The sequence below is a fragment of the Falco biarmicus genome, chromosome 7 (genome assembly GCF_023638135.1).
Source record: "Falco biarmicus isolate bFalBia1 chromosome 7, bFalBia1.pri, whole genome shotgun sequence".
Classification (NCBI taxonomy): Eukaryota; Metazoa; Chordata; class Aves; order Falconiformes; family Falconidae; genus Falco; species Falco biarmicus.
Window position 1 is genome coordinate 49,217,713 of NC_079294.1, and position 16,539 is coordinate 49,234,251.

Consider the following 16,539-nt stretch of genomic DNA (forward strand, 5'->3'; position numbering starts at 1 on the left):
ACTGTAAAGACAGCTGCCAGACTACTGGCAGTTTGGGGTTTTCCTTCTGACGAACAGTAACTGGCAGACAAGCAAACTCCCTGCAAAGTGCAACCGAGAAAGTAAGTGCTACAAAATAAGAGCAATTTATTCCAGGGTTTACAAGTCAGTCTTTGGTCCTCGGAGAGAATTCTCTTCCACTGTCAGGTGTTTGTATTACTCCAGCACTGCCAGGCTACATCAGCAGCTTCCATGTCTATATTTGCACACACGTGTGCAGATATCCCCTTTTTTCGCATTATATTTGTATTCAACATGTAAGGAGGGAGGCACTGCTTGATCTGTGCTGCAAACTAAGTGTAATTTTGTCATTGGAATTGCATGGAAAACCAGAGCATGCTTCTGACCAGTTTTGATTATTTTGGACAGTGAAACCTACTGGTCTTTCTGGAAAGTTCTGGTAGTCCCGAAATGCCTTTTGCACCCACCTGGTCCCAGCTGCATGCTGGAGCTGTGCTGGCCATTTCATGGTAAGCCTCTCACCTGGGAGCAAATCACCTCACTGAGATTTAAATTCTAATCTAACCTCCGAATCCACTGAACTAGTTACGTTCTACTCTTGAGTTATTCCTGTACAGTCTTACTGACATAAAGGGTTTTTTTCCATTTCTATTTCTTCACCCCTATTGGCTGGCAGAGGTGTGCCCAGCCTGTGTTCTGCTCTGGCGCCAAGGCACCACAAGTCACAGACCAAGATCCCCTTTCCAGAGCAAGGCCACCCAATCCCTATGGAAAACCTCCACAGCCCTCTGCCCTCCAGGGACTTCTGGGCTGCCTGCAGTCACACAGCCAGACTTGACGAACCTCCCTGCACACAGGACTCACAGCATTTAGGACCCCACCGAAGGGCGATGTTTTAGCCCCCATTTACACCTCCGTTCACACTGTGGCAGGCGAGCAGGGGTTCCCAAGCCCACACCATGGTGCCACAGGCTGCTGGACACACAGTGCAGCTCCGATGGCAAAGTCTGAGCTGGGGACACGGATGGGACTGCAGTCACCCGCATGGAGGCCACACGCCATGCCCTCAGACAGACCATGATTTGGATACCATTTGGTGCTTTCTGAGCCATGCTGAACATCAAATATACAGCCCACCTTGAAACCATTTCATAAAGGAACATGGTAGTAAAAGCTTTAACAAAATCTCCTGGTTTAACTAGTGCCCAGCGGTAACCCAGGGCAGCTATTCCAGCGAAGCCATGCAGGTGCATGGGCTGGACATCGGGAAGCCCAGATAAGCCAGGTCGCGCTCTTCCCCCTGCCACTCCATGCACCCATGGCCCATGCCTGGAGCAGCCCCGTCTGCAGCTCCTCAGCCCAGCAAAGGCACCAGGGCCACTGCCGCTGGACATGCACCTCCCCGGCAGGCAGCGCCAGGGGGGCCGCAGGTTGATGCGGTGGCTAAGACATGGTTATGGTGGGTATCACTGCTGCTCCCGCGCCATGCAGCACGGCCTCCCTCGGGAAGGCAGTAAGCGAGCATGGGTGCAGGGGAAGGGGACGGTTGCACAGGATCAGACCAAAGAAAGCTTCACCCTGCTACGAGCTGCAGTCGTCAGGGCAGACATTAGAGAGCAGGTATGGCAGAGGCAGCATCTGGCACAGTCCCCCTCCCCTGGCTTCCCCCCGGCTCTGTGCAAGGCAGGGAGAGCTAGCAGAGGGGTGGCTGCTCCCTTCAGCTACTGCCGTTCTGGTTCGGAGGGCAGTCACGAGCAAGCTGCCGTGCTGGAAAGCAGAGCTCAAGACTGACCTGGCTGGCATCCACATCTTGACATCAGCAGGTCAGCCTGTCACTAATTGAATTATACCTGCATTACTTAATAAACAAAGAATACTCTCCACATTATAACGATGTAATCCTTTAATTGGTTTTATGAGCGCAGAGTCCCACGGGGAGTGCCACAAATCCATCAGGATGCCCCTGAGCACTCTATTTCTGAGCTGGCGAGATAAGGAGTGTCATATGCCGGCGTTCGGCACTGGGCTGAGCCAGCAAGGGAGCCAAGTCAGCCCTCTGCTCTGCTCTGTGCCGCACCACCCAGCACCAGCACTGCTCCCGTGGGCTGCGGAGACACCACTGGCACGAGCCAGCGAGTCAGACCCCATCCCCCCAGCACAGCGGCCCTGCCCATGGACACAGCACCCAAGGCAGGCAGTCTGCCTGCCCCAGTGTGCCTGGGGGTGACCCCACCGCTTCGGTGCGCACCGCACAGCATCCCAGGGCAGGTACACGGGGCCTCTTCCAGGCGAAAGGCAACTGGCAGAGGTGAGTGCTTCAACCTCGTGGGTGCACTCCAGCCCCTGGTCTGCACTCAGTCCATCAGACCTTGTGCCACGTAACTTCCCAAACACATGGTGGGGACATTGGGTCCTCCTCACCCACCATCTCACCCCAGAATCATAGAATCATGGAATGGTTTGAGTTGGAAGGGGCCTTAACAATCATCTAGTTCCAGCCAAATTCATCTTCTTGCACCACACAACTTACTAGCATAGAAGTAAACCAGGACTACGTCCATGCAACTTAGCATGGTCTGAAAAGTCAGCGAAGCCTTGGCAGAGGGAAACCACACTTAGCAGAACTCAGATATCCTGCTCCATGACACCTCATGCACGCAAATGTCAGCTCAGGATGAAGCCTCTAGGGTAAAATACCCACTTCCACATCTTAATACTCAGCACTACTTCCAAAGTTTGCCCTGCTGGTCAAACCAGGGGTCGAGGAGGAGGAGGAGACAGGGCTCGGGGCAATGCAGCCACAGCTGGAAGCCCACACCACCCTCCCTGTGTTACCCTGCGTGTGCCATGCCACACGGGTGCCATCTGCTCACAGGAGGACCTGGGCTCTGCCCCACCGAGATGTTTAGTTTAGATTTTCTGTGTCCAGCATTACAGGAGAAGCACACTGCACCCTCGCAGTACCAGCGATTCTCCTGATTCATGTGGTAATTGTAATGCTGTTGCCCTTCCCTCTCCTCTTTTATCCTTTGCCTCTCTTCACATTCTCAATATAAATCAAGGAAGCATTACTGACCATCAGGGAACCATTTGGGTATCTGATTTCATGTACGGCCTGAATTGCAGCTGGCAATGAGAAGGAAGCCTCTCCACAGCACTCTGACTCTTGCATCCTGCTGGCCACGATTTTGCTCCTCATTATTGTTATTTATTTATTGTTATTATTTTGACATTCCAGATGCAGTTTAAATACAGTCACGTGGTCTGTACATAGGCTTCTTTAAAGCTTCTTAGAAGAAATTAAGCTTATTCAGTTCAGCACTTTGTACCCTTCAGTGAAACCACTGAAGACAATAATACAGCCCGTATGTGAGCAGCAAGGGGCTGCGATGCTCGAACAGAGCTACTGCGGATCACGTGGCTGAGCAATAGAAGCAATCAAAGGGCATTTACCTAAGCAGTTTATCTTTTACTCATTTGTATATACTGCACAATGATACACTAGTAAAGCTCATTTAAAAATATATTTTCCTGATTTGTTCCCTTAGAAATTAATACAATCTTCATTTGAACCTAGCAGGCAGCCGTAACTATCCATCCTGACCTACTGTGTCTTTTTCCAGTGTATTTACTGTGTTTTCCTTCTACAAACAGGGAAGGACACAGGGATTACTTCAGTCCACAGAAAGTGTTTGTTTGCAGAATGCTTCTTAAATAAACCAAGTTAGAAACAGAGTGTTTGACCCAGGGCAGTAATGGGCAATAATGAATACAACAGAAATGTGAGCCCTGGGGAAGTAACCTCCCATTTCAACCACCCCATCGAAACGTCTATAGGTCAGGCTGCTGGAACACAAGCAGCAAGACGGGAATGTGCTCTGCTTGCTTACTTACAGCCGAGCAAACAGAGCCTCTATGCGGGATGGCAGGGAGAGACAAACACCACATCATACCGCCTGCCACTGTCCCCGTGCCCACAGGGCAGGCACAGCATCAGCCAGGGGGTCCCTGGTCCCCGGCAGGTTCCCTGGTGCCCAGCACTTTGCTGTGGATCAGAGGGATTGTCCCAAGACCCTGTGCTCGCAGCAAGGCAGGGCGTGAACCCTGGAAGGGAGCTCAGTGCCAGGCAGCCTGACATCCCGCAGCCGGGTCTGGAGGTGCTCTGGGATGGGGCAAAATGGGAGGTGGGGGGCAGCCAGCTCTGCTCTCAGGGCTCTGGGCTGCTCCCCCTCCAACACCCATGCCCCAGGGTTCGCCCAGGGAGCAGCACCCCCAGGCCCCTCTTCACACCCCCAAGAGCATGGCAGAGGGGCAAGCACCACCCCAGTTCTGGGCAGAGCCTGATGGGTGACCCCACAAGCAGCGCCCAGGATGAGCAGGCAGCAGGGCAGGCCACCAGCAAGCCACTGCTCAGGGTCCGCGCCAGGGCACTGGCACCACCTGGATCGGCTGAATAACATCTTGTCAGGCTGGGGACCACGTTATGACTCCTCAAGACTCAGTGTTAATTGCCAACGCTTTCTGAAGACCACCAAAGAAACACAAACCTCCTCCTGAGCTGGTGGTAGCCTCTGCAAAGATGTACTTTACTGTAAACCTCCCACCCCACACAGAGAACTGCTAGGCACTGTGACTTTTTATGGCTTTCTATTAAGTTTTTTAAAGCCAGCGTTTTACATGTACAACTCCTCTACTATTTACAGGAGCTTCTTCATGCCAAGCAGTTTCAGAGAACACCCTGTGCCCGCCACCCCGGGCAGCACCGTCCCGCAGCGGGGACATGGCCATGCAGGCAAACACGTCCTGCACACATGGTGCTGCCCCATGATAGACATTAAGTGTCACCCTACACACAAGGGTAAGGGCGAGGGCCCGGAGCCAGGAACACCCTGAGGTGCATGGACAGTCCTACTGACTGCAGAAGGATTACTCACATAAAGAATTAAGCCTACATAAGTATGTTAAGTGCTGGTCTGGCAGAAGGTCTACGCCACCCATGCACTGGGCACTCACCATGGATGCAGCAAAACAAGAAGCTACACTCAGCTCCTGCACCCACGGAGCTTTGAAATGGCTCCAGTGGAAGTGCTCCACTCTAAAGGTGCTGGAGGTACAAGAATTACACTCTGAGGCGCTGAAGTTTTCTGAAGAAACTATTAAAAAAACCAAAAGACTGGTTTATACTGCCAGGATAAGACAAAAGCATTGCTCCGCAACTTTAATGGCAAGAACAGCGGCGAGGGCAATGGCTGGGCTGAACAGTCATTACACCGAGTCGCTCAGTGTGGGAGCAGAGCGTTCACCACCACCACACACATACACAGCTACACACATACTTCTGTCTGCCAAACCATGAGCTGAAGTATCTCATTTCTGCCTGGAACAGGAGCAAACCTCCTCATCTCTGACAATCAGAGAGATGCCGTAGGGCACTAACCACATCCCCATGGGTATTTCCAACATGCACTAGACCCTGATGGGAGGGCTCCCCGCTGCTTGGTGACACGGGGGTGCAGAGAGGGGAGGCGTGAGTGGTGCATCTGTGGTGCCCAACTGCGGTAAGAAGGGGGCCTTGTGCAAGGGAACAAGGAGTACTGGAAAGCAGACTGCACCCTCAAAACTGGTCACTAAGGGCAATCCTTGCCACATGCTTGGGGACAAGGACACATCTGTTTGGAGCAGCCCAGCCCATTGCTGCTAAGGCCAGGGCACCAAGTGATGAGCAGCTCAAGGAGTCCTTGCTCAGGTGCTCTGCTTGCAACTGCCTGGCAGGTGCTCTGCTTGCAACTGCCTGGCAGGGCCTCTGCAGCAACACATCATCCAGAGAGCCACTCCTCTCCATGTACACCCCACAGCCCTGGTCCCCAGCACAGCACATCACAGCTCTTCCCAGCCTGTGTGCCAGCTCCCTTCCCATTGTTTCCCCCAGCAGCAGGGCATGCACACACAGCTCCAATGCAGGGAAGTCCTGGAGGTGCAGCACGGAGCTGGGATGTACAAGAAAACCTCTTCAGGATCCAAAGCCAGAACCTATGGGGCCCGAGTGCTGCCAGACCCACACGACACCACCCGGAAAAGTCATCAGCTGGATCTACCTGCAGCACATCCCCAGCCCCACTGCAGGCAGTGCCAGAGGACCCCTGCCCAGTGCCTGCCAGGACACTCTGCTGCCGCACGCTGGCAAGCGCCGCTGGAGCCTGAACCAGGGCTTGCACTGTTCTCGTCTTGCTTCTTTACACCATAGCGGGAGAAGACGCTCAATTTTCTGTGTCGGCTTGCCTGGGTTTGGTCATGGCATCCAGTGCCCCACCGCTCTCCTGAGCGGCGTGCCATGAGTCTGCAGATCCCTTCCAGTTTGCCTGCAGAACAGCAGGCTGTCTCCAACAGAAGCCACAGCCAAGGCTTGGCTGGCAGGAGAGCGGCAGTCACTGCTCTGGAGCTGCAGTTCAGAGCCTGGCCCCGACTCACGAGAGCAGCATCGCTGCATCCAGGCTCCAGTGGAGATGAGATGAGATGCAATGCTGACGTGTCAGGAGGAGCCCTGAGCACAGCAAATCTGCCCACAGCACAGCAAAAACAGCTTCGTACAGCACGGCAGAGCTGAATCACAGTCCCAAATAGAAGGCTCTCCTGTGAAACACCACGTACCGGCAGAACCACTGAGTCACAGCTGACAAGGCGACAAATCCTGCTTGCCTTACTCAGACCTGTTCCCACAGAGCCATATCAGGGAGTCTTTACATAAAGTATTTTAAAAGTGCGTTGGTGAAAACAAAAACAATGCAGCTACCAGAGCACCGGCAGTGCTGCTGACTGACTGTATGTGCCTTTCTTTGCTGGGGCAGAGACTCCACATAACAGGTAAACACTTCACTCTGGTTAAAGCCCAGATAAGTTTAACCCACACCTCACCCACGTGCAGCAGAACATCCCTGCATTACTTCTCAAGTGTTGTTAAAGAAATCCTGTCCCAAATCCTGGGGCCAGCAGCACTATCACAGCCTACTGAAAACAGAATCTGGGGCTTCCTCTCCATGTGACTTCTTCTACCGTGCTTTTTCTCCCTTGTACATGTTTTTCTTGTACATCTGCTGTATTGCAGCTGGTAGTCTGTCTTTCTCCTATAGCGGGCACAGAGCTGCCACAGCTCACTGCTGTGGGCTTCTGTGTCAGGCTCAGTCCTCCTGCTTCTCTGTCCCCCTTGGCCAAGTACAGAGACTAGGCAGTACATAGAATTAGAAATATATACCCAGAGAATATCAGATATCTGGCAATGTAACAATGCTGAGGCAATGAAAGCTGAAGAGTTTTATCTGTCTCCAATCCAAAAGAAGTCCAACAAGATCTTGACAGAGAAGCCTAAACAAAAACTTCCATGGGAAAAAAAAAGATAACACACTTTAAAGTAAAGCTAGCTAATCATGTGTTCTCATGAAAATGTTTTGCTAAGAGACACTTCCTAGTGAGAAACTTCATCTAGAAGAACAACCTCAAAAGCAAGGCATTGGACATGGGGTTTGCAGCATTGGGAAGCAGCTTCAAACATTCCCAAGTCATGGCTCGCCACATGCTACGCAATTAGAGAGGCATTCACAGAGGTTCCCACTATCGCTTGAATTAGCCATTTGACAAATCACCTTCTGCATTATTCCGCCTGCTCAGGGCAAATATTATTTGCAGAGCTATTTATTCCATGGGAATACGAGAGCTGCTGCCCAGCTTATGCCACAGGCACGGTGTGCCCAGCGAGCCGCCCCGAAGCAGGGCACAGCAGGGCAGCCAGGATGGGGGCACACAGGAGGCCTTCGGACACCACAGACTTCCTTACACCCATTGAACAGGACAACTGGGCAGTTAAAGCAGCTGCCACATAAATCTGTGCCTGCTGCTCTGTGGCAGGGCATGGCTCCTGGCACCACAGTTTCACCACGCTCCATACCTCTGGCTAGTGGAGCCTGGACCAAGGGGCCAGAAGTAGCCTGGGGGCCACAGCACCTGTCCTCGGGCTGCCCAGGGCATGCAGCGACCAGGCTGAAGGATCTGGGCCAGGACCTCCTCTGAGAGCCCTGCCTTCACCCTCTCCTCACCAGGTCTCCTCTGCCATGAATACCAATCCCTCTCCCTTCCTCTGTAGCCTCCCTTAGTTCTCCAAGAACAGTGAGTGAGAGCTGCCACAGAATATGAAATGATTGTCATTACTGCTTCATGATGGGCCACAGGCTAGTCAGACAGCCATTACTACAATCACCACAATCAAGCAATCCTGTTTGTTATCCAGGAATATATCAGAGGTCTCCATCCCTCCTCAGAAGCCCCACAAGACCTTCCCTAGCTCCAGAGAAAGGCAAACACGGACACAGACTTGCCCCTCTGCAGCAAGGACATGAGGGAATACTTATGACAACCTGGAATTAGGGCACCATCTTTCACCCCTGGGTCTGTAACATCACTTCCAAAGCACGACCTGGACGGCCATCAGCACCCCTCTGCCCCAGCACGCAGTGAGACCACTGCTCAGGTCAGCTCCTCCGCAAGCCGTTCCCCACTGTGCCACTGTGCAGGGATGCAGCATGCAGCAGGCTGCCCAGCACCAAGACCCGCAGCTCTACAGCAATGGACTGTTGAGTTTATCCCTGAAGGAGAATCCTGCTCCCTTCTCTATGAACTCCTCCCATTTCCATCGCAGCATGGGTTTCACCGCAGAGCTCCCACAGGATGGGGCTGCCCTGCAGCAGCACTGACACCCAGGGCACCTGCTGGCTCCCCGACCCGCCACGCACCCCGAGCAAATGAGAAGTTATTCTTCAGTGTCTGTCATTTTGTTTTCAAAATGATGTCTCCAACTTCAGGTACCAGAAGGTATATCTGACTAATTAGAAGCAAATCTTTGTTTTGTTGCAAAGAACACGATTATTTGATATATAGTTCTAGAAAGAATGGCTCACTCTGAAGCAACAAAACCTTATACTGGTCTGGTTTCGGCTTCCAGGCTTGATCTTGTCTCCAGTATTGCTTCTGTTTGACCACATTTCTTTCTGCTATCCATCTACATGGACAACATGCTTTTATTTCCAAAGCATTTTAGATAACTGCCCTGAAAATAGCTTTTGTTTAAAACACACACACCACACACACACCTCCCTTAGCACAAAACTCATAAAACAGTGTCAGTAAGTACATTTTAATAGCACGATATCAAAAAGTAATTTTACTACTAGCTAGAGAAGTCTGAAAACTGCAGAGGATATATTTAGATGTGTATAAATAGACAACACTCAGTGATGTCTGGTCAAAGGAGTACAAATCTTCCCTAATGCATGGACTATGCCCGGCCCAAAATGCTTCAGCAGCACTTAGACAAGCCTTTTCTATTTGGCTCAAGTTCTGCAGGCCCATTAATAGCAAAGCTATTAGAACGATTTTCTGGACCGGTTGCTTGCTCAGAGAATATTCAAAAGATTGCTCTATAAAACTGAACCTGTTACCACATCTGAAAGCATAGGCAATATTGATCAGCAATGGAAAGCCATTAGCTCTCCAGTGTCTGAAATACCTCCACGTGCCCCAGCAGACAGACAAGCATTCCAGGCACCTCGGGGCACTCCATCTTTCCACAGTGCTTTCAGCTTGCAGGCACCCTTGCTGGTCAAGCCTGTCCCTCCTGGCACATCTGCCTTTGTGTCTCCTCAACTCCAGGGAAGAAACCACACACTCAGCCATCGTGGCAGCAGCAGCCCACTGGAGGTCGTCTGTTTGGAGAAGACCTGGCTCCTTCTTGCCACACTGCTCTGCCACGTCTCTTCTTGGGTTCCCCCTCTTCTTTCCCGCACACCCAGCCAGCCCAGTTCCCAGGTTGGGCAGCCACCCCTTACCCTGCCCCTGTATTACAACTGCAGCCTGGCACCATTCATACCTTTGGTGGAAAACAGGAGCCTCTCCAGAAAACAAAAGCTGTATGAAAAATGCAACCCAAGCCCCCAGGACACCCCACCCCACCCCCAGCAGAACTGCATCTCACAGCCCGGCCCTTCCCCTGCTCCCGAGCAGGACCGGAGTGCTCAGCCCAGCAATTCCCACTGCAATGGGACAATGTGGAGTCCACTCCTACAGCTGCCTGTGTTTGGGTAAGCAGATGACCTAGTTCAGCTTTGAACTTGTACTAGGCACCTGAAATATCTAATTTTTACTTCCATGGACTGCACTGCCATGATAAAACCAGTAATTACTCTTTCTGAAAGCAGAAAGGCAAGCTAATATACCAGGAGAAGCTTCTTAGCGAGGCTTGTGACTCGAGGCCTAACTGGCAAGCTCTGGTATGCATTTTGATACAGTCTTACACATTTAAATGCATTTATTATGCATTTAAACAAACGCGTAATCCCTTGAGTACAGTATATATTTAGAAACATAGATGGGGAAGGTGTTTGGGCACCAAGAACACCCGGGCTACAGTATGGCTCTTTGTGTGAAGAACCAAACTCCCCAGGCAGCAGCAAAACCGCCAGGCCTCGCTCCAGTGCCCATGGCACACCTCCACCTGCCAGGATAGCCCACAGCAGTGACACGGCACCCAGGGGCTGGCCCTGAGGTGAGGCCCACCCGTACGCAACTCACAGCATCTGGGGAATGTCTCCAAGGCACTGGGGAGCTCAGCTGGAGTCCCTGTGGCAGTACAGGGTGTGCACAGCCCCGAATGACCAGGTCCAGGGCGGCCCCGGTGTGCCAGGACACAGCCCCGCTGCACTGCAGCAGAGCCAGTCCCAGGATGCGCGGTCCATTTGGGCATCACCACATCACTCTCCTGGGCACATCTACGGCCAGGATCTGCGCTGCCAGAGCCAGGCAGGGCCCCTCCACACCAGAAGCCACCTGCAGACGCGCAGTGGTAAGCAAAAAGGCTCTAAGGACCTGGGATGGATGCATCTTGTATCTCACTAGCTTGTTGCCAGGCTGTGCTGACTTGAACAGGCCTGGACACGCCACCACACACCCGAGGATGCTCAGAAGGAATGAACCCACATCACGTTGCTTTGGGAACATGTGAAATGTAAGCATGGGTGATCTTCACAGATCACTACCAAGACAAGCACAGTGATCACGGTGTAGGGACTCCTGGCCTGCCTGGCTCTGGGATGGTCAGCTGGAGGCTGTGAAGGGCTGGGCACCCAGCTCTCTGGGGGACTGGTGAGGTTATGTGCATACCACAACTGAGAGTAAGCCATCCTGCTCTAGGCAACGCAATGGGAGACAGTCCCTGACCCAGAGACACAACAGACCGGGTAAGAAGGCAAAGGTGCAGGAGAGGAAACACCACGGCCCAGTGCCACGGATAAAATGAGGGAGCGCAGCGCTCGTGTTAGCTCCACGGCAGACCCCGTCGGGCTGCAGACCCTGCGCTGGCAAACAGCAGCACTGGAAGGGGCTTCCCTAAGTGCTTCAAGCCCAGCCGTGCCAGTGCCTCCCCCGGCGCGACGCCCCCCTAACTCTGCCTGTGGCTGGGCACGCTGCCCCTCCAAGGGCCTCTCCCCGGCTGGGGCTGCTCCAAGAACCAGGTCTGTGTGCTCCCGACATCAACATGGCTGCGAGGCTTCTGCTGGCTCCTCTACAACTGCTCTGCCATCTCCCCTAACGGGGACCTTCCAGCGCGAAGAAAAGGTTTCGCTTGTCCTACATTTGCTTTCCCGCAGATGAGGAGCATTCACTGCACAGAGGACGGCGGGGAGGGGAGGGGGGCGCGGCGCGCATCCCGGGGTGCCGGGGCCAAGCGCAGCCCTCCCGGACGGAGCAGCGAGCCGAGAGCGGCGCGCCCGGCCGGGGGCTGCAGGACGGGGCGGCCGCCAGCAGGGCAGCGGCCGGTGGGGGGAGGAAGACGGCGAGACGCAGGTCTCCCGCTCCCTCCGGGGCAGCTCCGCTCCCCGCCGCAGCCAGAAGAGCCAAGCGCCCGCCGAGGCGCCCCGGGCTGGTTCCGCGCTCCAGCGCCCGGCCCAGGCCCCGGCCAGCGCCTGCCGCTCCCGCAGCCGGTCCCACCGCGCTCCCGCCCCGGCCCGGCCCTGCTGGCGCTCCCCGGGCGGCGGCAGCAGCGCGCCGCGGCGCGGAGGGGGCGGCGGCCGCCGCGGCACACGCGGCCCTGCAGCACCCCCAGCCGCGGCCGGCCGCCGGCGCCGTCCCGCGGGCAGCGGCGGCAGCGGCGGGAGCGGCGGCAGCGCGGCCCGGCCCGGCCGCGGGCAGCGGCCCCGCCGCGCTGCCTCCGCGCCCCACCGCCACCAGCGCACCCGCGGCCGCCGCCCTCCCGGGAGGGGCGTCCCACCGCCGCCGCCCGCCGCCGGCCATGTCCCGCCGCGTCGCGGGGCTGGCTCTGCCCGGGCCGGCTCCGGACCCCGCCGCCGCCCCCCCGCCCCCGCGCCCCGTCCTCCGCGCCCCCGCGCCCCGTCCCCCGCGAATAAGCAGCGCGGGCTGCAATGCAGATGGAGCCGGGCACGGCAGCCCCCCGCGATTACCTGGCGCCTCCCGGGGAAGGACGGCGTCCGGAGCGCTTCCCCTGCAGGTGCGGCCGCGGCCGGGCTCCGGCGGGCTCCGCGGGCTGGCGGCAGGCAGGCTGGCCGCCTCTCCGCCCTGTGCCGGCGCTCACCAGCCGCATCCTAGAGCGGCTTCGCGGCGGCGGCGGCGGCCCGCGGCCGGGGCGGGCAGGGCAGCCCGCGCGGACGGCCCCATGCGGCGCGGCGGCGCGGCTCCGGCGGGCGGCGGGCAGCACATGCACACACGCACCGGCGGCGGCGGGAGGCGGGGGGACGGCGCGGGGCACGCAGCGGCGCAGCCCGCCGAGCCCGCTCGCATCGCCCCGCCGCGGGCAGCCCCGCTCCGCGCCCGCCGGCCGGTGACCTTGCCGTGTACCTGCGCCAGGTTAATCCTCGACAAGCGCTCCCGCTCCGCGCCCCGCTGCGGAATCCTGCGCACCGGGGCGCTGCCGCTTGGACGGACGGGCGGACGGGGCGAGGAGCGCGGCCGCGGTCAGCCCCGCCGCCGGGCCGGCGCCCCCCCGGGATGGGACGGGGGGTGTGTGGGGGTGTGGGGAGGAGGGGGCGCGGGGGGGTGTGCAGCTACAGCGGAGCGGCCGCGCAGCGCGCAGGGGCGGCCGGCGGCAGGGCCATGCGGCTCCGCGCCGCTCCGCGCCGGGCGCGCTCAGGCGGAGCAGCCGCGGTGCCGGGCGCTGCGGCGGGGCAGGGCGGGGTGCTCGGTGCCCGCGGCTCGCCCCTGCGCGGCCGCCGCTGCTGCTGCTGCTGCTGCGCCCATCCTCCGCGCCGCCGGCTACCGCCCGGCCCCAGCCCCGGGCAGCCGCACCGCTCGCTGCAGCATGGAGGCAGCCGCCGCCTCCCCCGCAGCCGCGCCGCGCCGGGGCGGGCTGGAGGAGCCGGGCGCCTCCCCGCCCCGCCGCACGCACGGCTGAGCCGCAGCCGCCCGGCCGCCACGCAGACGTGCCGCCGGGCCGCCCCCTGCTGCGCCGGGCACGGGGCTCCGCTCCGCCGGGCGGGCAGCGGGCGGGGACCGGGCACGGGCACGGCAGCGCCGTGGGGCAGGCCCGCGCCCGGGGCTCGCTCGACCCGCGCGTGTATCGGCAGCTGCACCGGCGGAGCCGGCCCGTGGAGGCAGGAGCACGGACACGAGGGTAAGGGACGGCGCGGGGGCTCGGCTCTGACCTGCATGGTGACTCTGCTGCTGCGCACCCTGCCCGCGCCCTGCCCGCCCTAGCCGCCCGACCAGCGCCCGGTGCCAGGATGCGGGCAGTAACACCTGACGTGTAGGAGGGGATGATCCGGGCAGGAGAGGGAGAGGCTGGGTTGTCTTTGGGGGTCAATAAATTTGAGAGCTTTTAGGGATTCTGCGATCGTTTTCTGCCTCCGGGATTCCCTGGTAGGGAGGAGAGTACATTTCACTACAAAACACTGACGACTAATGCTCTTTTGCGAGAAGATGTCGGTGGTGGTGCAGGACCCGGAGCGGAGCAGCGAGAGGAGCACTGCCGTGAAGAGGAGCTAAGGGACCCCGTTGGCCGCCGTTGATCCTGGATCTGGAGGCAGGCGCTGGCACATGCCCTGTGCCCGCTGGCAGCAGGCCCTGTCTCCTTGGACTCCCTCCTGGTGGAATGGCCAGCTCTGCTGGGGCTGCCTAGGTCTGCTTGGCCTCTCCAGCCAAAGTGCCCAGGATGCTGCCTGTAGCCAGACTGGCACGCAGGGCAGTTGCTGCTGCAGGATGCAGGGCAGAACGCATCGACTGCTCTGCGCGCTCGGAGGCAATGGAAGCCACCCTGCTGGGATACACTGGCATTTTGCTGGGGGAACGTGCTGTCAGGGAGCCCCATCCCAGAAAAGGAAAGATGCAGTAACAGTCCTCACAGCTCCTCTGCTGATGCTGTGCAAAAGATGTTTGTGCCTTGGGATGCAATGGCTGTTGTCACTGCGAGTGGGGAAAGGGAACACGGCAGTGCTCCTAGTGCTCAGGTCTGTCAGCGTGACCCAAGAAAATCGCTCTCCTTCCAAACTCTGAAGTGGAAAGGGAGTTTGTTTTTGTGGTCTCTGCAGCAACCTGTGACCCTGTTCTAGGGAGGAGTGCAGCACTTCCCAGAGCAGCAGCCATCCTCTGCCCTTCCAGCAGCCTCTGAAACAGCCCAGGGCCTGGCAGCCAGGCTGGGTCTCCTAAGTTACCTCCAAGTCCCAGCTGCTACTTCATGAAGCTGGTTTGAGTTGTTATGGAGGCAGAGAGGCTAAAGTGCGCATGGGAGGGAATGAGACTAAATCTTTTACTCCCTTCAGGGAAAACTCATGTCAGTAAGCTGATTTTGCAAGGATTGGCCCTGCAGTTACTTTCCCTAACACTCGTTTCTAGCACAGTTGTCCTTTGGAGCTGGAGAAAGTCTCATGCTCGGCCCTGACTTGTTTTCACAGCGTGCTCTCCTTTAGAGAGAGCAGAGAGACAAGAAGATGCTCCGTGGTAAAATGTCTGTTATCTTGGCTGTTGTCTACCATATTAGACAATCTTCTTTGACTTCACATTCAAGTGTTTGCTGCTCTGTCAGTTCTCTGCTGCCCCGAGAGCAGGATGGCTGGCATGACGGTGACACCAGCTGTGCAGCTGGCATCAGGAAAGGAAGGAAGTGTCTGGGTGCGGCTTCTCTGGTGGAAGGGAGATGAAAAAGCCTAGTGGGAACTTGGTGGAAGTTTGCACTCAGAGCATTGGGTATACTGGAGGGTGTATTGGTTTGCTGCTGCCAGCACAAACCCACCGTGAGGACTTGTTCAGGACCACTCTGAACTGGTACCGTTACAGCACAGTCCAGAAACTCCATATCCTTGCAGACAGCTACAATAATGTCCCACACTCTGGCCTCAGCGGTCTGAACAAGGGCTGATGCGGCTTCTTTGCCAGACTGAATTCATTGTTGGATGTGGGACTGCCTTGTTAACTTACCCAGTGGAAAAACTACTCCTCCCCGGAGTGTCTGGGAGCGTGGGGAGCTGTGGATGTTCTGGGGAGGTTCACTCCCTGATGGGTGAACAGCCAGTCTGTCATGTCACTGGATGTGTCTACTGTGATGGCTCTGACCTTGTGTACTTACAACACGTCTCTTCCAGCCACTTCCCACTCCCTTGGCCATGTCGTCAGGCTGCCTCGCAGGCACTGTCCCATGGCAGCAACAGTGCAGGTGCTCGTGTCTTCATCTTAAGACAGGGCAGCCCTGGTGGGATGCTCTTAGTGGCAGCCTGCTTGCAGAAGGAAAGTCTCTGCAGCTGCAGGAGATCACGTGTGTGCCTTCCTTGGAACACAGCATTGGTGGCACACATGGACTCTGGATGTGGAGGACCAGTGGCTATATGGTGACTTGCCTTCAGCTCAGCTGCTTAGTGCGTGATGCTTCTGGCTCTGCCCAGCTGCCCCTGTCCTGGAGGCTCTGTACTGGTGTAACTGGGCACTTACCAACTGCCAGGTGTAGCTCCGTGGCTGGTTAGAAGTGGAGTGAAACCCCAGCAGCTTTCAAACAGGAGCAGTCAAACGCCACGTTTGATTCCATGTCTGAGCGTGGAAGTCAAAGTGAATCTGGGACCCAGACCTGACTGACAACATGTAACTGTTGTGCTGTTGCAGGTCTTGTCCTGAAACCATTCCCCTCTCTCTTGTTCACCCCTCCACTGTGGTCTTTCTCTGGGGTTCTTCCGGGCTCTGCATGGGGTGACACTGGGGGGTGTCTGTGCCTGAGTGCTCCCTTCAAGGCCCAGGTGTGGGCTGTTTCAGGAGGGACCTCAGTGCCCCAGGAAGGGGCAGGTCTGTGTGCTGGGGGAGCCACATGTGCGAGGCAGTGTACCCTGAGTGCCTGGCAGTGCACCCCCATAGGTGGTGGTGTCCTACATGGCCCCTAGGGCTGGGGATGCTCAGGATTGCTCAGCTGAGCTCCCACATAGCTCTGGTCAGGACCCACGCAGCCTCAGGGACCCCTCTGGTCAGGACCCACGCAGCCTCAGGGACCCCTCACCGCCTCTGGGATTCAAC

At 57.0% G+C, this 16,539-nt stretch overlaps 1 protein-coding gene across 2 annotated transcripts in view; it reads right to left on the bottom strand.

The window, feature by feature from the left end:
* Positions 1 to 12,914, bottom strand: part of LRFN5 (leucine rich repeat and fibronectin type III domain containing 5) — a 57,321-nt gene extending 44,407 nt beyond the window's left edge. For both annotated transcript variants that reach the window (XM_056347595.1, XM_056347594.1), the window contains exon 1: positions 12,498 to 12,914. The gene's annotated coding sequence lies outside the window, so the exon portion shown is untranslated. The remainder of the gene's footprint in view (positions 1 to 12,497) is intronic.
* Between the last annotated feature and the right edge of the window lie 3,625 nt (positions 12,915 to 16,539).